General features: G+C 42.1%; 1 protein-coding gene across 3 annotated transcripts in view; it reads right to left on the bottom strand.

Moving 5' to 3' along the window:
- The window catches only part of EYA1 (EYA transcriptional coactivator and phosphatase 1), a 222,870-nt gene that overhangs the window by 129,296 nt on the left and 72,744 nt on the right, over window positions 1-20,830 (bottom strand). For 2 of the 3 annotated variants that reach the window (XM_075920531.2, XM_014577730.4), the window contains one exon: window positions 2,343-2,482. The gene's annotated coding sequence lies outside the window, so the exon portion shown is untranslated. Of the gene's footprint in view, window positions 1-2,342; window positions 2,483-12,178; window positions 12,532-20,830 lie in introns of those variants that run through there. The other variant, XM_075920530.2, reaches the window with a different exon arrangement.

The raw sequence follows: 20,830 nt of genomic DNA, 5'->3' as shown, positions 1-20,830 counted from the left end.
CAGTTCTTTTTCTTACTTCACATTGCCCCAAATCTATCACTCTCCTCTCTCAGTGGTCTCTACAATGGAAACGTGTTTTTGGCTTTCGTATGAAGCCACTATAGTTGCGATACACAGAATGTTCTGAAGTGATTGCTTTTGTCAGCAATGGCACCACTTCCCTGACAGCTCAGCAGGCCATTACCATGACATGCATGACACCAGCCTAAGCTGCAGGATCAAGACCTTACTCCTGATTCAGAGATTCCCAGCAGGATGCTATAACAAACCCACTAAGAACAACATCCTTTCTTTTAAGAATATTCCATCTAGCTAATGGAATTTCTGAATATTATTTAAATGGTAAGCAGGCCCTTCAAAGTTCAATGCCTTTAAGGTGGAATTTTCAGAAGTGCCCAAGTGACTGAGAAGCACAAATCAATTTAAAATGTATGGGACTTGTGCTCCTAAATCGCATACGGTAGGTCTTTTTGAGAATCTTTCCCTTTAATATTATCACCTCAATCTAGCAAACATTTAAGCATGGAAGTATAGCATTGCCAGATGGTCCCCCCCCCCCCAAAATACCGGACACACGGTATTTTGGTCAAGGAAAAAAAAAACCCAACACGGGCTCAAAATTTTTGCCAAGCCAAAAAAAAAAAAAAAAAAAGGCCTGCAGGATAATAAGTACTGCCTCTCCCAGCCACTTCCCCCACCTCCCTTGCTTCTGATGCTTCTAGAGCAGCGATCACGGCCCTGCCTCCCAGCTGCGACTCCCAGGCTCCCAGCGCCAATTGCAGTCCCGCCTCCCAGCCTGGGAGTCCCAGCCTGTGATTGCGCAGAAGCCTGGTGGGAGTCCCAGCCACGCTCCCCACCCCCGCCAGGCTTCTGCGCAATCACAGGCTCCTAGCACTGATCGTGGCCCCGCCTTCCAGCCACTCCCCTGCCCACGCCAGGCTTCCGTCCGGTGCGCAACCAGAAAAATCAGAGAACACCGGACATTGCACGTGTCCGGTATTCTGATTTTTTTTACCAAACAAAAAGCGCAAATACCAGACTGTCCGGTAGAATACCAGACACCTGGCAACCCTACGTCACAGTGAAATCTATGGGACTGCTCCTGAGCAAAGATATGCACATGCTTAAGTGTTTGTAGGATGGGGGCCTAAATGGAAAGTGGTAATTGGGAACTGCTAGCAGCCTTAGAAAATACTAATTTCAATAATATACATTACCTCATTTATGCTATTTCAACACAAAACCTCAGAATATTTTCAAAAACAGTGATATAATCACCGGTTATTAAGAAGAGTCATAGCTAATTTGTTTATTCACTATAACAAGCCAGCCATCAAATACATTAAGATGAACTGTGTAGATTATTATTATTGTTAATCAGAGGTGAAAGTAACTTAAAATTTCATACAAGTACTATCCTGGTGCAACCCTACTGGCTTTTGATGCAGCTCAGCCAACCCAGGCACATCCACTTACTTCCACCTCTATTGTTAATAGAAATTCTAATCAACATTTCCTAACAATGTTTAGGTACATAAAAAAATGAAAGGCAATTTAAAGAGTGAATTTTATCGAACAGACTAATCAGCTACTATCTCATATTATGATTAATTGGCCACTGTAAAGAATATAAAACAGTATTTTGCAAATTTGTAAGTTTTAGTTAGTTCTCCAAGAACTACCTCTCCATCTTTAATTTATTGATACCTTGTAGAAAATGGCATTAGCAATATAATTACCAGTTTGCTCAGAACAATAACTTTGCCAGCTACATAAATCCAGTACACTGTATCCCATAATCCATCTCTGCAACACTGGATTGTCTTTTTCTCTAATCATTTTTCCGCTAGCGTGCACAAAACCAGTTTTGTGAGCACTTCCCATAAGGTGTAACAGGAGCTGGAAAATCACTGTTTGTTTTTCAGTTCTGAATTACAAACCAGCTCATAATTTTTAAATTCTGCAAGAACAATATGCATGTCAACTAACCACAGAAACTATGAGTTTATGCATTGTGAATCCCATTTTGTTATTATTTCCTAACTTTGTGCCATATTTTTTTTCCTCCTAGCATGGTGAACTCAGTGTTCAACAGTAGATGGAGTAGTGGCTAATTACTATATCTTGTTATTTGTATTGGTAATGGCATGATTATTTGACCAATGGCAGGCATGACTAAAACTAATAAAAGTGACTTGGCTGCTTAATTTAAAAAATGGAAAATCTAAAAAGAATGGTGGGAATTAAATGCCCAAGCTCAATTCTGATTTACAAAAGAAAAGACTTAAAATTATTCATAAACAAACACTGCAAGTTTGCTTATAACTTTCTAAATCACAAACCTTAGGTTAGTTGAATATAGCAAATGTGTGTGTCCTCAATCTTGAAATATTTAATCAGCCACAAGTATTTTTCTTACAACGTTCAGGAATGGTGAAGTGTCTTCTAAAAGCGAAGTTCATAAATATTCCATGCTTTGGGCCTTGTAATGAAAAGAAAAAAGTGCAAGTTTCAGTTAGAAGAGCCATTACATGGACAGCTATTTTTGCATTTCCATCAATTATTTCCCCCACTGCACTGTTTAATTACTATCAATTCTAGTGATTTGGGCTGATTTTTACTAGCACTTACATCATGCACAGTCATTTGTTTGCAAAGGGTCCAATCTTTCTCCCATTGGGTCTCAGTTGTAATAATGGTTACAGAAATCCCAAGTGCTGAATACTAGCTTTTGGAACTTTGTATAATCACTTGAATCAGGCTGCTATATTTGTTTTTACAAAGGAACTGCAGAGCAAAACCTTTCATATGGCTTCAAAGTCCCCTCCCCCACCTCCTGCTTCCTTCCAGCAGCACTAACTCTTTTTTCGCTGCAATCTCAGAAATCGGAAAAAGAGTAACCTCTAAAGCTGTTTTAGACTGAAGGTCAGAATTCAAAGGCTTGTAACTTAATCCACATAGCACTGTAATCACATTGCTATTGGAAACACACCCAGAAGCACCAGTATTCTAGCTGTTTTTATTAAGCAATGTCAATAGGTATACAATCTGGATTTTTTTTTTTCTGTACTGTAGTTTACCTAGACTCATACTTGCAGGAGATCAAGTTGCTTTCTGCCACTGAATTTTACTTTAGTGTTATGTGAGGTAAGGAAACTGGACTCTGTGTTACATGCTAATGAAAACAACAGCTTCAGTTTGTTTATCTTAATACTTATAAGAGGCACCTCTTGCAGCCAAAATGTAAACAAAGCCTAAACTCTTTTTAGTCCTTGCATATTTTCAGGGTGCTAATAATTTAAAAAAAATAATTAAGCATATTATTGATGTGTTTCGACTTACACTTCCTGCCTGAAAACAGAGCTCCCTTAAGAGATGTCTAAATCCTGAGTCACTGTGATCAATTCAGTTATAGAGCAAGAAATCCTATACTTTTGTTCCATGAAACAAGCCATTCCATGAGCACAGGCCTGAGAAGTAGGAGTATAGGTGTTTTGCACCCAGCTTCCCTGCACCCAGGAGTCAGCCCTACTGTCAACCTCCAGCCCAATTGGCTTCACCTCTCCCCCTAAATTCCTGCTGCTGAAGGCCTCGTAGGCTCTGCTGGCCTTCAGGGTCCCATTGCCCGAGGGCTTCTCAGCCCACCAGCTCTGTTGGTCCCAAATCCAGGCCATTGGCTCTAGAGGCTCCACTGCCATCTGAGGTTCCATTGCCAGCCCAGGGTTCTGGTTCTGGCCTTGGCCCAGGGCTCAGCAACTGCTCTCAGCTGTGGCTCCACCCTGGGATGGCAAGGGGCTAAGGTTGCCAACTCTCCCGGACTTGACACATGGGACACGACTGCTCTGAATAGCATCCTGCCAAACCTGGCTGGGAGAGTTGTCAACCATTGGAGGGGCATAAACAGGTGTAGAGGGAGTGTAACTCAGCACCGCACCTAAAAATTGTGCTAGCACCACTGCCATCAACATAAGATACCATGACCCTTTCAAAGTTAGGAGTAGTAGAGCAAATATAATAGCGGGCTCTTTGTAGTTCCTTTCTCAGGCCAAACTGCAACTGATTTCCAGGGAAGACAGGCCCGAGTAAAGACTTATGAATGGAACTATATGTATATATGGCTAAATTCACACAAACGCCAAGATTCAGTTTCTTTTTTTCGGTGGCACTACTCTGAGTACTTGCCCTTTCAATTATCTAATTTGTTCTCATGATCAAGTAGTCAGAGCCCCAAATACTCAGATTTACTTCTGAAATTCACCCTCAGAAGTTAAGCCTCCCTTTTGAAAGTTTGTCTTAAGGTTATCTTGTAAATGTCTGTGTGTAAAAATTCTTATGTTAGAAAATGAATTAGATAGGCCAACGCTACCTCAAAGTTATTATTTCAGAGATTCATGGATATAATACAAAAAAGGTAAGCAGGACCTGACTTTAACTGATGTAAACTGTTATATTTCCACTGAAGTCAATAGAATTATGCTAGCTTACATTTTCTGAGGATCTGCCTTCTGAGCATATAAAAGTGACCACCAGAAATGCATTGTTTACAGAATATTTAACAATAGAAAATTTGTTACAGTTGGCCAACATGGTCAGGGAAAGCAAGAAATCTGAATATAAACACAATGTTTCAATAAATACAAAGAATCTGAAGCATAAGTATGCAACCAGGCTGAGAAAAGAGAATAAAATTCCATTGCTAAATTTTAACTATTAAACAGTATTTTGATTTTAAAATGCTATAATTTGATAGCTTTATTTGAATACAGGATACATACTGGAACAAGAATTTTTATACAACATTAATAGGCAGGCTTTATGGACCCAGATTATTGTCCTTTTATTCATAACTATTTTAAGATACTTGCATCTATATTTTTTTTAAATGTAGTCGATAAAGAAAGTTTATGTCTAATGTCTAATGTTTTTCATTCAGGGTACATCTAGACAGCAGGCCTATTTCAAGATACCGGAGGTATCCCAAAGTAGCTATCCTGCGTCTTTGAAACATGCCCGCTATTCCAGCATCCCTGTAACTCTTCCATGAGGGTTAAGGGATGTTATTTTGAAATTTTGGTGCTGTGTAGATGCACCAAATTTCTAAATAAGCTATTTCAAAATAAGATTGAAATAAGATACACAATTTGTATAGCACAAATTGTGTATCTTATTTTAGAATCATAGAATAATAGGACTGGAAGAGACCTCGAGAGGTCATCGAGTCCAGCTCCCCGCCCTCAAGGCAGGACCAAGCTCCGTCTACACCATCCCTGACAGATGTCTATCTAACCTGTTCTTAAATATCTCCAGAGAGGGAGATTCTACCACCTCCCTTGGCAATTTATTTCAATATTTGACCACCCTGACAGTTAGGAATTTTTTCCTAATGTCCAATCTAAACCTCCCCTGCTGCACTTTAAGCTCATTACTCCTTGTCCTGTCCTCAGAAACCAAGAGGAACACATTTTCTCCTTCCTCCTTGTGACATCCTTTTAGATATTTGAAAACCGCTATCATGTCCCCCTTTAATCTTCTTTTTTCCAAACTAAACAAGCCCAGTTCATGAAGCCTGGCTTCATAGGTCATGTTCTCTAAACCTTTAATCATTCTTGTCGCTCTTCTCTGTACCCTTTCCAATTTCTCCACATCTTTCTTGAAATGTGGCGCCCAGAACTGGACACAGTACTCCAGCTGAGGCCTAACTAGTGCAGAGTAGAGCGGCAGAATGACTTCATGAGTTTTGCTTACAACACACCTGTTGATACAACCTAGAATCATATTTGCTTTTTTTGCAACAGCATCACACTGTTGACTCATATTCAACTTGTTGTCCACTATGACCCCTAGATCCCTTTCCGCCATGCTCCTTCCTAGACAGTCGCTTCCCATCTTGTATGTATGGAACTGATTGTTCCTTCCTAAGTGGAGCACTTTGCATTTCTCTTTATTAAACCTCATCCTGTTTACCTCTGACCATTTCTCTAACTTGCTAAGGTCATTTTGAATTATGTCCCTATCCTCCAAAGAAGTTGCAACCCCACCCAGTTTGGTATCATCTGCAAACTTAATAAACGTACTCTCTATCCCAATATCTACATCGTTGATGAAGATATTGAACAGTACGGGTCCCAAAACAGACCCTTGCGGAACTCCACTTGTTATCCCTTTCCAGCAGGATTTAGCACCGTTAACAACAACTCTCTGACTACGGTTATCCAGCCAATTATGCACCCACCTTATCGTGGCCCTATCTAAGTTATATTTGCCTAGTTTATTTTGAGTTTAGTGTGCTGTGTAGACGCACCCACAGTGAGCACACCTCACTTTTACATTTTCCAATATTCTTTAGAAGTGGCAAAACCACATTTAGATAATGTCAAGTGCAATTCAGTGGAGGGAAGTTATGGCATATTTGACACTTTGACATATTTTCCCTTCAATAGTTTTTGGAATAACAAGAAGGATAAGCAAAAACAATGATAAAAAAAGATATATTTTTACATCTCTAACCAAAGCTGTAATTGTACTGATACAGACTGACTGTGATTCAAGTAATTCTCTCATTTGTCATTGGGCAAACAACAGAGATGTCAGCCTGTGAGAGAATACTCTTGGTATGGCTATCATGACTCCCCTGCTAGCTGTACATAGAGCTCCAATTAGTTTTGGCCTAATTTTTCCTCCTTTTCTCAACTAGTGATGAAATATTTCTCTTGCTGGGTGGGGAAAGACAAAACAGACATCTGATGAGGTTTCTTATGCATAACAAGAGGTTCAGGAACTATTTAGTACATGCAAATAACAGTCAAGAAGACAGGAGGAAAAATCAGAAATATGAACAAGGACCATCTTTTTATTTGTGTCTGAAGCCTAACAGATTGGGCTCTGTGCTCTCTAGGTGCTACAGTATCATTAGTAACAGTAACAGGATCCCTCCTACCCCACCCCTGCTGTACATCTGTGGGGGGGTGGGGGAGAGGGAGGGTTATTTAAAACTTTTCAGATTAATTAAGAGAACACTACAAACGTGTTTACCTACAAAGTACCAAAACTGATCACATAATTAATAGAGCTCTTAGATACTGACCTGAAATAAGACCAATTGGTGCTTGACCCTCCTTTGGTAGAATCTTTTTTTCCCCTTTCCCCTTTAACAGCTGAAACACATATGCACAGCACAGTGTTTCAGTTGTGCAAATATTATAGGCATTTCAGACACTTTTGTTGGACAATGCTGTGAATTTTTATAGCAGTTCAGAAGCTGCCTGAGTCTAGGCCCCAAACCTGCAACCTGACCCACACGGGTGGACCATGGCACCTGTGCAGAGCTCCATTGACTTCAATGAGAGTGTGTACAGGCAGAGCAGTCCACCGGCATGTATCAGATTGCAGGATCTCTGCATGACATTTGGACTTACTACTGCCTGCCAATATACTGGTTTCTTCACATCTGAACTGGTGACACGTACTATAAAATTACCTGAAAAGCACAGCAGCAAATTCAAAAATAGCCAAAGGTTAATACACAGTAAAAACATGAACTATTAATTCACTAAGAGAAAATGACTTGCTGCTCTAGAGGATGTCTACATTGCACCTGGAGTCAGTCGACCAGCGCAGGCTGACAGATTCATGCTAGTGCATGAAAAATAACAGCTTGGGTTCTCTAGCCCAAGGGTGGGCAATAATTTTTGATGGGGGCTACTCCAAGAATTTGGAAAGTGGTCAAGGGCCACACTCTTCCATGATATTAATAGAGGAGGTGCAGGTTCTGGGATGGAGGTTGGGTACAGAAGGGAGCTTGGGGTAAGGGATTGGGGAACAGAAGGGTATGTGGGATCTGGGAGAGAGTTTGAGTGAAGAAGGGGGTTGTGACCTGGGTCAGAAGAGCTGTAGGAGAGGGTGCAGTAGAGGATTCTGACCTAGAGGTGGGGGTGCAGGGTCTGGGCGGGAGTATGGGCATAGGGGCAGGGTTGCAGAGGGTTTGGGTTCCATTGGATAAGAATGCAAGAGGGAGGGCAGAGGGTTGGGGTAGGGGCGTAGGGTGTTGGGCAGACTCTGCCTGGGAGGTGCTCACCTGGACGGTTCCTGGTGAGCAGCCTTGCCCAGCAGGGAGCCATGTATGTTGCTTTGTTGCCATGAGCCCAGAGATAAGGAGGAGGTACTTCACATGCTGCCTGTCCTCTGCTTCCCTCCCGCCAGGCTTGCAGGATTCAGAGAGCTGCTCAGAGCTGCGTGTGAGGGTGGAGCAAGCAGAAAGCTGAGCTAAGGCTACCGGAGGCTGGATCTGGAGGCTTGGTGGGCTAGATATGACCCGCGGGCTGTACTTTGCCTACCCCTGTTCTAGCCCATCCTACCCCCTTGGCTTGAGAGCCTGAGCTGCCACGGCCACAACATACCCAATGCTATTTTTAACATGCCAGTTCAAGCCCTGCTAGTGTGTATTTGGCTACTAAGACTGGAGGCCCTGGCCTAGCGACAGTGTAGACATACCCTTACAGACCTTGATTCAGAGTTTTGTACTGATTCAGAAATCCATGGGGGGAGGGGGGTTCTGAGGGACCACGTACGGGTGTGGAAGGAGTGGCTGAGGTAATTGGCCAAGGTGTTCTGGGCCTCCCGGTAAATTTGAGGCTTGCAGGTGGATATGATGCTGGATGCAAAAGTCTCATAGATGGAGGGATCTGAGACAGGGGGGAGAGAAGCAAGTACCACCCTGTTGGTTTATATAGTACATCACAGCTGTGGGGTCTGTCAGCATGGCAATGCACTGGTCCTGTAAATGGTGAAGGAAGGTCTGGCAGGTGAGATGAACTACCCTGAATTGATGTGCAGGGAGAGTTCTGCCTGATACCATAACTCCTGAGTACTGAAGTCACCCAGGTAAGCTCCCCAAACCATCTCTGATGCATCTGTGATCAGTGAGAGGGAGGGTTGTGGGCTGGTGAAGGGAAATCCTGCATAGACCTCCTGGGGCTGCAACCACTAGTTTAGGGAGTGGAGAACTGAGGTGCGGAGAGTGACCAGAGAGTTTAATAGGTCTCTTTTGGGCCTGTGCACTGTACTACAGACATGCAGGCATACATGCCCCAGGAGCCTCATGCAGCTTCTGGCTGCATTTTCTTGCCCCAGGGTTGGGCTGTTACATTCCTCCTAAAATTACTCTGGTATTACCTTGGTCGCAGTTTAGCAGGGGATGAAAGTAGCTTTGCTCATGTGGACTGCAATCCTGGGATACTATTTTGAGGGGAGAGTATTAATGCATCTAACCAGATTTCTGGGTGCATGATCTATTTAGACAACGATTTGTTTAGCACTATATGGATGCATCTACACAGCACCCTAAACTCAAAATATGATACACAATTTGAACTACACAAATGATGTATCTTATTTTGATTCTATTTTGAAATAGCTTATTTTGAAATTTGGCACGTCTACACAGCATCAAATTTCGAAATAACGTGCTATTTCGAGCCATCCCTTAACCTCGAGGAGCAAGGGTTACAGGGATGCTGAAATAGCGTGCCTGTTATTTCGAAAAATATTTCAAAATAACGGGTGGCTTGTTAAGATGCGGGGTAGCTATTTTGGGATACTGGAGGTATCCCAAAATAGTCATGCAGTGTAGACATACCATGTGGGAGCAAGTAGAGGGTGGCTAGTTTACTATAAAAGTTTTAAGGTACTATTGCTTCTAGAGAGCCTTCTTATACTCCCTGGAGGTCACTGTTCTGTCTGCCAGCTGCTAAATCCTTTTATAGCCATATTTAGGATGGCCAAGAAGACGATATAATGCTCTTGAGAGTGGAAATTCATTTTGGGGGTTTCTTTCCCTCAAGTCCTATCATGATGAGCAGGAAGAAGATGCCAAAAGATTCTGAGTATTTTTCAGATGTATATTATGGCTTCATCTTGCATCTCCCCCGCCCCTCCTTTCCCCAGGTGAACAGACTATCAGATTTCAGTCATTTGCTTTAGGGTTTATGACACTGAATTTAAGGTTGGGGACTAATGAAGTTAACACCATTCATGATTTGATTAACCATTACCATCCTTAACTTTTTAATGTACAACAGCATTGCAGAACACTGTAGGTGTGGGATCTAAGCCTAATGTGATCATAGATCCAGTCCCCAGATGGAGTAGCTTGAAAGCAAGTTAAGCCAGGTTTGGGACTGATATGTACGGCCAGCACAGTGCAAAGCAGTCTTCTTATGCTGGGAGATCTGACCCTCTTGTTTGAGACAGTCATCTGTCATTCATTACATACCCTTAACTATTAATTCTTGCATTTTTACAAGTGTTGACAAGTACAGGTGACTCAGAGTCTAAATAAAAAATATTTTTCTTTTTTAATATTTTTTAAATACGGGGTATTGTATGGGGCTTTTGTATTTAAGTATCTGCGTTTTCCAGTCAACTCATTTTTTGCTTTTGCATGTCACTATCTAAAAACGTCTAAGCTATTTGATCACTTACTTGTATTCACATGGGATTTTGCTTCATTGTGCATTTTGTTTCTGATTGCATAAATATTCATAGGGAAACACCTAGGGAAAATTTTCAAAGCGGTGTATAGAGACTGAGCTAAGCAGTTCCTATTAATGTTAATCAGAGTCACATGGCTACATCTCACATTCTAATTTGAAAATTTGTATCTTGTTTTTCACCATTTAAAGTAACTGTACTATTCTAAGTATGCAGTCTTTGCATCTCCCTGTTCTGCAATCTATAAATGTGCAGGAGACACCATGCTCACTTTTACATAGAGCTGCTTCAGGATACTCCTATAGCATTTCATCCACAAAGGCACGAGTTTCAACTTAATCACATTATAAAACTCCAAGTGCTGCTGTTGTCTTAGTTCAAAGATACTTCTACCAATTCCTATGTCAATTTACTTATTTATTTAGATATATAAGCTAAAAAAGGCTATCTTGGGTGCTCCTGACATAATTAGAAGTACAGTTACATGAAGACAAAACCAACAACTTCCCTAAAACCAAAATAAGAAATAACCAACCAGATAGTTCAAAGGCAAAAAATATCTCACCACTCCCAACTGTATCTGCCTTTCCTTCTTAAAAGCCTGGATAAAGAGATGGGTATTGCTGTGTGCCCTGAAGGTCAGATCCAGCCTATTTTTGACCTGGGGTGTGGATGTAGTGAATTCCAAAGTTGAGAAATCCCCCAGGACTTATGCCCTGCCAAAAATTCCATCTTTTATAGCAAGCAACCTCTATCTAGAGCAGAAAGATGGTTTTTCAAAGTGACAGAATAAAAGCTATTAAGGTCGCTATACAAGAAAAAAATACCTGAAATCCCTCCCAGTCAATTTGATGTCATTTGCTCATGATGAGACATGAGGCTGCTTAGAATGAAGTAGACTACATTGTTTTTCTGAATCATTTAAAATGTAACCTTCTCCAATATGCACTGTGATAGTCTAATGATGAATCATAGAGACAACCCCCAAAAATTATCACCATCTTTAGGCCAGTCAAAAAAAACAAATAGTATTCCTGGATTACTCCAGATGTGGCTTCACAAGTGCCAAATAAAGGGAAATAATCACTTCTCTAGATGTGTTGGAAATGCTCCTCCTAATGCACCCTAATATGCTATTGGCCTTCCTGGCTACAAGGGCACACCGTTGACTCATATCCAGCTTCTCATCCACTGTAATACCCAGGTCCTTTTCTGCCAAACTGCTGCTTAGCCAGTTGGTCACCAGCCTATAACAGTGTTTGGGCTGTTCTGTCCCATGTTCAGGACTCTGCATTTGTCCTTGTTGAACCTTTAGGTCACTTTGGACCCTTTTCCTACCCTCCAACGTATCTACCTCTCCCCTTAGCTTAGTGTCATCTGTGAACTTGATGAGGGGGCAATCCATCCACTCATCCAGGTCATTAATAAAGATGTTGAACAAAACTAGTCCTAGAACCAATCCTTGGGACAATCCACTTGAAACCAACCACCAGCCAGACATTGAGCCGCTGATCAATACCCGTTGAGCCTGACAATCTAGTCAGCTTTCTATCCACCTTACAGTCCATTTATCCAATCCATACTTCCTTAACTTGCTGGCAAGAATATTGTAGGAGACTATATCAAAAGCTTTGCTAAAGTCAAGGTATGTCACATCCACCACTATCCCCATGTCCACAGAGCCAGGTACCTTGTCATAAAAGGCAATCAGGTTGGTCAGGCATGACTTGCCCTTGTTGAATCCTCTTTTCGAAGTACTTCAAAATAGATTTCTTAAGAATCCCCTCCATGATTTTTCCAGGGACTGAGGTGAGGCTGACCAGTCCGTAGTTCCCTGGATTGTCCCTTCTTCCCTTTTTAAAAAGACGGGCACTTCATTTGCCTTTTTCTAATCGTTCGGGACCTCTCCCAATCATCATGAGTTTTTCAAAGATAATGGCCAATGGCATTGCAATCACATAAGCCAACTCCCTCAGACCCGTGGATGCATTAGATCCAGCCTCATGGATTTGTATATATTCAACTTCTCTAAGCAGTTCTTAACCTGTTCTTTCTCCACCATGGGCTGGCTGCCTCCTTTTCATACTGTGTCACCTACAGCAGTAGCCTGGGAGCTGACCTTGTCTGTGAAGACAGAGGGGGGAAAAAAAAGCATTGAGTACTTCAGCTTTTCCCACATCATTTGTCACTAGGATACCTCTGACCACCCTCTTTTTGCAAACAAGCCTGTAGAAACCTTTCTTGTTTCCCTTCACATCCCTTGCTAGCAGCAATTGCATTTTGGTCTTTCTGATTACACCCCTGCATGCTCAAGCAATAAATTTATACTCCTCTCTAGTCATCTGTCCAAGTTTCCACTTCATGTAAGCTTCCTTTTTGTGTTTAAGCTTGCCAAGGATTTTACTGTTAAGCCAAACTGGTCTCCTGCCATATTTGCTTTTCTTATTGTGGATCAGGATGGTTTGTTCTTGCACCTTCTATAAGGCTTCTTTAAAATACTGCCAGTTCTGGATTCCTTTACCCTTTGTGTTAGCATCCCAGGTAATCCTGCCCATCAGTTCCCTGAGGGAGTCAAAGTCTGCTTTTCTGAAGTCCAGGGTCTGTATTTTGCTGCTCTTCTTTCTTCCTTTGGGCAGGATCCTGAAATCAACCATCTCATGATCACTGCTTCCCAGGTTGCCACCCACATCTACTTCAGCTACTAATTTCTCCCTGTTTGTGAGCAGCAGGTCAAGCAGCAAGTGGCTCCTGGTTGATTCCTTCAGCACTTGTACCAAAAAAGTTGTCCCCAACATTCTCCAAAAACTTCCTGAATTGTCTGTGTACTACAGATCTGGTCTCCCAACAGATGTCAGGGTGATTAAAATTCCCATGAAAACCAGGGCCTGTGATCTGTAAGCTTCTGTTAATTATCTGAAGAAAGCCTCATCTACCTCATCCACCTTATCTGGTGATCTATAGCAGATACAGATCATGACATCACTTCTGTTGTTCCTGCCTCTAAACTTAACCCAAAGACCCTCAACAGGGTTTTCTTTCATTTTATGCTGGAGCCATGAGCAATCATTTTCCTCTCATACATACAGTGCAACTCCTCCCTCCTTTTCTGCCCTTCCTTGTAACATGTATGTCTCAGAAAATCCTAGATATTGGTCTGTATTATCAAGGCTATTTCACAAAGGAAAAGACAAGAAACTTACTTTTAATAAAATGAAAGCTGAGCTTATTTTATACTACCCGGACTTCCAAAATGATGGTGAGCGCTCATCCTCGTTCTTTCTCCACACACAGAATTTATGTGGTGTTCATACATTCACTGGGGAGAGTGAAGCATAGTTCTACCTCCTAAATGTGCACATTGGCCAATTCAGGAGAGGGAGAAAAAAATTAGACTATTTCCAGCGAACCTTGCTGCCATGTGCATTTAACCATCCCTGAGTAAGCTGCAGGAGTTTTGTTGCTGAAAGCAACATGTCCATCCATGATATCCAAAAGGCAGTGTAGTTGTCAGAGCTGAGATTCCAGATTTACTCTGTCTCTAATCTTTTAGAGATCGATAATTTTTTTCCTTGGGGAAAAACTGACAAGGTATCCAGTGGGTTTTTTTCCACCTTACTTGTAGCATCGTGGAACATCGTGGTATATAATAAAGATAAGGCAGGGCATATTTTTTTTAAAAAGTAAAGAGATGGTGGCAATAATTAAAACAAATACGATTGCAACTTGCAGCCAGTGCCCAGTGAAGAGTAGCTGTGTTACCCTTTCCAGGGAAAGGTGGTGATATTCAGCAATGAGCTATTAGGAATTTAGCTAAAGGAGCAAGTCCTCATTCCTTGGTTGTGAGGCCATTCTTCCCTCCACTGCAGCCAATTAATGCTTAGTGGTTAAGGCAGGGATCAGGTTCTCCCCAACATCTGAATATTCAAGTTAATCAAGTTACACCCATTCAATGTGTCAACTGTAATTCTCCTGTGTATTTTGATCAATGAGCCAAACAATGAAAGATTAGCATGAAAAATGCAAATGTTTAATGTCTTTAAATATTCAGTATATTCATATATATAAATAAGAACCAAGATACAAATTATATTTAAATTCACTTTTGTGTTTAATAAAACATAACAAAAACTTAGCTTCTGTTATAGAATAAACGGTGACTGTGACTTGGAAGTGTCAACAACAATGCATCTTATTTTGTTTTCAATGTGTAGCCTCCCTTTCTAGAAATCACCCAGAAGCGTAAGAAGAAGAGGAAATCACACACTATTATTCTTTACTTTTTCACTTCGTCAGTAGCTCTCTCCCTTTAGATTCTGCTGGTCTTCAAACTACAGAAACAAGTTTTCTTTGCACACCACATTGAGAATGTAAGACAACATAAATCTGTAAAAATAAATATAAAGAAGCTGTATGAATATCAAACCCAATTCCTATTAGCGTTTTTTTTTTAATTTAATCGAATTTTCCCACCTCAATCAATTCCTTTTTTTTTTCTGACAGAGCAGCTTCTTTGGATTGAGAGAAGCAATCTCCAGGATAATGTGATATATCCTCTGTCACAGGAAATCTCATATGTATATAGCCAAAGTTATAAAACTGGATCTCAAGAAAATGAGTCCATCATAGAGTTAAGGGAGGAAAGGAATGAAAACACAGATGCAGCTACCTTCCACATTTTGACTAAGATTTTCCTCTTCCCAGAGCTCAGATGTCTCAGCATGAGAGGTCCATTCTTCCACATTATGCATCATCTCAATGTCCTGATTTGAGAGGCATCTCAAATTGATGTACGCAGCTTTGGCCAAGGAAGTAGTTAACCTCTCTCATCTGGAGTACACACTGCTTTGTGATCCTTCTGCAGTATTCATCAAAAGTTCAATTCCTCCTTCACACCATTAGCAGATAATCAAGAGGGAACTGACTATCAGTAATAGAGATGATTTTCCCAATGAAGTCACATGAACCTGCAGAGATATTTATTATACTCATGTATATTTGGCTGAGTATAAAGAGAATAAAATGACAGAGTACAGTATGGATGTATTGAGGGAAAAGGGCTATTCTAGGTTTAGCTATTTCAAAAAAGAGCAATAACTCTTCCCCCCCCCCCCCCCACACACACACCCGAATGACTATGTGTATGAGCTACAGAATGATTTGATTTTATATAAATCTGACCTTAGTATAGCAGGCTTGGAGTCCTGGAGACCCTTGTGCTATTTCAAGGAGTTAGGAAAGAGTGCCAGCACCGTGAGGATAGATATTCCAGCCACTCTGATGCTAACTACAAATCCTCCCTCCTTCACCTCTAGGGTTGCCAACTTTCTGATTGCAGAAAACTGAACACCCTTGCCCAATGGGAGCTGGGGAGTTGGTGCTCAGGGCGAAGGCAGCACATGGAGGGCTCTGGCTGCCCCTGAGCCTAGGAGCCAGAGAGGGAGGGGACATGTTGCCACTTCCAGGAGTGATATGGAGGTTAGGGCAGATAGGGAGTCTGCCTTAGCTCCACTGTGCCTCTAAGTGAACTTTTAACAGCACGGTCAGCAGTACTGACCGCAACGGTCCCTCTCTAAGCAACCATTACAGTTGAAAGCTGAATGCCTGACATGTGATTTCAAGCTATGACAATTTGCACTGGGAAAACTGTCCATGTTCCATTGAAACAGAAGCACCAACAACTGCCATCCCCTCTCCACATACACATAAAAGTAAAACAAGACAACTAAGGTCCCTTGACCACTTCCCAAATTTTGCTCTTTTATAATTTGAAGGGTTTTTTAAAATCAAATGTTTGACATTGCTAAGGCACAGATATCATAATATAAACCGATAGGTTACTCCACTGCTAACCCAAAATTGCAGTAAACAGTTTCTGGACAAACAGCAATAGCAGAAACAACATGGACAGAACCACTCCCCATTCAGCTCAACAAGGTGGAAACCATCATTAGGCATGCACAAAATGTGTATCCCCTTTCCATTTTCTTTAATCATTTGTAAAACAAAGAAATTAACGGCTGAGGACGTTGGGGAGATTCCCGAATCTGCACCGTCCTTTGTGGGTGATGAATCTGAGGAACTGTCCCGGACTGAAGTGTCATTAGAGGGGGTTTTGGAACAAACTGAAAAACTTAACATTAACAAATCTCCGGGACCGGATGGCATTCATCCAAGGGTTCTAAAAGAACTCAAATGGGAAATTGCTGAACTATTATCTGTAGTTTGTAACCTATCTTTTAAATCGGCTTCCGTACCTAATGACTGGAAGGTAGCCAACGTGACACCAATATTTAAAAAGGGCTCTAGAGGCGATCCTGGCAATTACAGACCGGTAAGTCTAACTTCAGTACCGGGCAAATTAGTCGAAACAATAGTAAAGAATAAAATTGTGAAGCATGTAGAAGAACATAATTTGTTGGACAAAAGTCAACACGGTTTCTGTAAAGGGAAATCCTGTCTTACTAATCTATTAGAGTTCTTTGAAGGGGTTAACAAGCATGCGGATAAGGGGGATCCAGTAGATATAATATACTTGGATTTTCAGAAAGCCTTTGACAAGGTCCCTCACCAAAGACTCTTGTGTAAATTACATGGCCATGGGATAAGAGGGAAGGTCCTTTCTTGGATTGAGAACTGGTTAAAAGACAGGAAACAAAGGGTAGGAATAAATGGTAAATTTTCAGATTGGAGAGGGGTAACTAGTGGTGTCCCACAAGGGTCAGTCCTGGGACCAATCCTTTTCAACTTATTCATAAATGATCTGGAGAAAGGGGTAAACAGTGAGGTAGTAATGTTTGCAGATGATACCAAACTGTTTAGGATAGTCAAGACAGAAGCAGACTGTGAGGGACTCCAAGATGATCTCACCAAACTCAGTGATTGGGCAGCAAAATGGCAAATGACATTTAATGTGGATAAGTGTAAAGTAATGCACATCAGGAAAAATAACCCCAACTATACGTACAGTATGATGGGGGCTAATTTGGCTATGACAAATCAGGAAAGGGATCTTGGAGTTATCGGGGACAGTTCTCTGAAAACTTCCACGCAGTGTGCTGCGGCAGTCAAAAAGGGAAAGAGGATGCTAGGAATTATTAGGAAAGGGATAGAAAATAAGACACAGAATATCTTACTGCCCCTGTATAAAACTATGGTACGCCCACATCTGGAATACTGTGTACAGATGTGGTCTCACCTCAAAACAGATATTTTGGTCTTGAAAATGGTTCAGAAAAGGCCAACTAAAATGATTAGGGGTTTGGAGCAGGTCCCATATGAGGAGAGGTTAAAGCGACTGGGACTTTTCAGTTTAGAAAAAAGGAGACTGAGGGGGGATACGATAGAGATCTATAAAATCATGAGTGGTGTGGAGAGGGCCGATAAAGAAAAGTTATTTATTAGTTCCCTAAATAGCAGAACTAAAGGTCACCAAATGAAATTAATGGGTAGCAGGTTTAAAACTAATAAAAGAAAGTTCTTCTTCACACAGTGTGTAGTCAACCTGTGGAACTCCTTGCCAGAGGAGGCTGTGAAGGTTAGAACTTAATAGAGTTTAAAGAGAAGCTAGATAATTTCATGGAGGTTAGGTCCATAAAAGGCTATTAGCCAAGGGATAAAATGGTGTCCTTGGCCTCTGTTTGTCAGAGGCTGGAGAGAGATGGCAGGAGACAAATCATTGTCTTCGGTCCACCCTCTCTGGGGCACCTGGTGCTGGCCACTGTCGGTAGACAGGATACTGGGCTAGAAGGACCTTTGGTCTGACCCAGTATGGCCGTTCTTATGTTCTAAATATAGATCTATGTTAATTTAGTATTAGAAAATAATGCACAACAATTAGGGATAAAAAAAATTATACAGGTTTAACCTCTCTAGTCCAACACTTTCTGGTCTAGCATCATCCATGGTCTGAGCCCAGTAAGCAGTGGAAGTGTTGGTAATGCTGCTAGACAATAGTGACTTCCTATGGTTCAGCAAATTCTCTGGTTCAACACTGATCAGGTTCCAAGGTTGTTGGACTAAAGAGGTTCAACCTGTAGTAACCTTACTTGTCCACTTAATATAATTAGAAGATGTTTAGGTATCCATTTAACAATGTAAAGATTGAAAGCTTGACATTTGTGCAATACCTAAAAACTATAAAATTTTGATAGCTTGACTTCTATATATTAACAACAAGGCTATCCATTTAATTAACATTTACCATATTTTCCAGCGTATAAGACGACTTTTGATGCTAAAAAATATCCCCCAAAAATCGGGGGTCGTCTTATATGCCGGGGCTTTTCTCGCCCCGGAGGACACAGACTGCGGGAACTCGCGGTCCCGCTGCCCGTGTACTCCGGGGCGAGAAAAGCTGCTCCGCGTCTCCCTGGTCTGCAGACCAGGAAGACGCGGAGCAAAGCCACGGAGGGGCTCGGGCAGCGGGGCAGCCCAGGCACGCCTGGGCTGCTCCGCTGCCGGCTTCCCCCCGAGGCTTTTGCAAAGGCTTTTGCAAAGGCTTTGCGAAGCCACGGGGGAAGCCGGCAGCGGGGCAGCCCAGGCGCGCCAGGGCTGCCCTGCTGCCAGCGTCCTCAGAGGCTTTGCTCCCGGTGTCCCTGGTCTGCTGGAGACGGTCCCCAGCAGACCAGAGGCACCGCAATGAAAGCCACAGCAGCAGCGGGGTCCCGCGCCTCTGAGGCTTTGCCAGAGCAATGCCTCAGAAGCGCGGTACCTCGCCGCCGCTTCGGCTTTGCTCCCGGTGCCTCTAGTCTGCTGGGGACCGTCTCCAGCAGACCAGGGACACCGGGAGCAAAGCCGCAGCCATGGCGGGGTCCCGCTCCTCTGAGGCTTTGCCAGAGCAAAGCCTCAGAAGCGCGGCACCCCGCCGCCGCTTCGGCTTTGCTCCCGGTGCCTCTGGTCTTCTGGGGACCGTCTCCAGCAGACCAGGGACACCGGGAGCAAAGCCTCTGAGGACGCCCCCCTTAAGAGGCCAACCGGCAGCGCCCCAGCGCCTCTCTGCCTCCCCGGCTTTGCTCCAGGTCTCCCTGGTCTGCTGGAGACGGTCCCCAGCAGACCAGGGACACCGGGAGCAAAGCCGGGGAGGCAGAGGGGCGCTGGGGCGCTGCCGGTTGGCCTCTTAAGGGGGGGTAGTCTTATAAGGCGAGTATAAGACGAAAACCTATCTTTTAACTAGAAAATTAGGGGGTCGTCTTATACGCCCAGTCGCCTTATACGCCGGAAAATACGGTAACTTCTTCTAGGACCATAAGAAAATGTTACTCTAAAAGTTCACCTTGAATTGTAAATGAAAAGCTTATGTTGGATGTTTGCAATATCAGCTTCCTTTATTAACGATGAGAACATCACTGGGAAGTTATTGCTTCTCCTTGATCACCTCTCTGGCTGACTGGAATCTTCAGGCTTGGAAGTTTCCCTTTGTGGACCATTTTATGGAGCTGCAGACTCCTGGACGGCTGTTTGTGATACCATCTGGATGTGCAGACTCTTTACCATTTCATCATATGAAGCTCTTTCTGAGGATCAAATCTATTCACATATGCATTTTGAATTTGAGTTTACAGGAAGCTAAAAAAAAGATTTAATAACTCCTCAGAGAATAATCACTGTCATCTGAAAGAGAAATAAACAAGGACCCCAAATCACAGATGACTTAAAAAAACAAAATCTTTGTGAAATGTGTGTAAAGCTACAGTGGACTTATCAGTAAATAATTTCCGCGTAGCTGATTATAATTTAAACAGGAGTGAAGATATTTTCAAGGTGCAAAATATTAATGCACGTATTCAAGCTAATTTGCTATATTATTGCCGCTATCTGCATATTCATATTGAAAGTAGGTAATGTAAAAGAAAAAAAAAGTCAGTTCAAGAAACAAGAAGGAAGGGAAAATTGCCAATTTACCAACCCTCAATCTCAAATATAGTAGTGGTAAGGCATCCCACACAGTTTTTAAGATTCAGAATGAAAAAGGTAGGGAGTAGAATCAAGTATTTGCTATGATTTATGGCTTTCCAGATCCTAGTTACTCTGAATACTTAAATTAAATTTCTGGATCTGTTGTTAATGAATGGCAAAAATATATAGTCTGTGTGGGGTGGGGAAAGGAGGACCGTGCTCTTTTCAATGAGTTATCAATAAAGCATACATGCCATAAAACTTACTTACCTAACTTGCAGAACAAAATCAATGTTTCCTGCAATGGCTTCTAGTGTGCCTTCCTCCTACTTTCTGCTGGTAACCCTACAAGTTCCTTAGCAATCACCTTTTTTTCTACTCTAGGTGGTTCAATCTATTCTCATAGAAATTTGATTTGTCCTTTTCATGTGTGTTCATTTTTTTTGAT

The sequence above is a fragment of the Pelodiscus sinensis genome, chromosome 2 (assembly GCF_052426305.1).
Source record: "Pelodiscus sinensis isolate ZL-2025 chromosome 2, ASM5242630v1, whole genome shotgun sequence".
In the NCBI taxonomy this organism is placed as follows: Eukaryota; Metazoa; Chordata; order Testudines; family Trionychidae; genus Pelodiscus; species Pelodiscus sinensis.
Note: the sequence above shows the minus strand (reverse complement) of the source record. Positions and strands in the feature narration are given on the sequence as shown.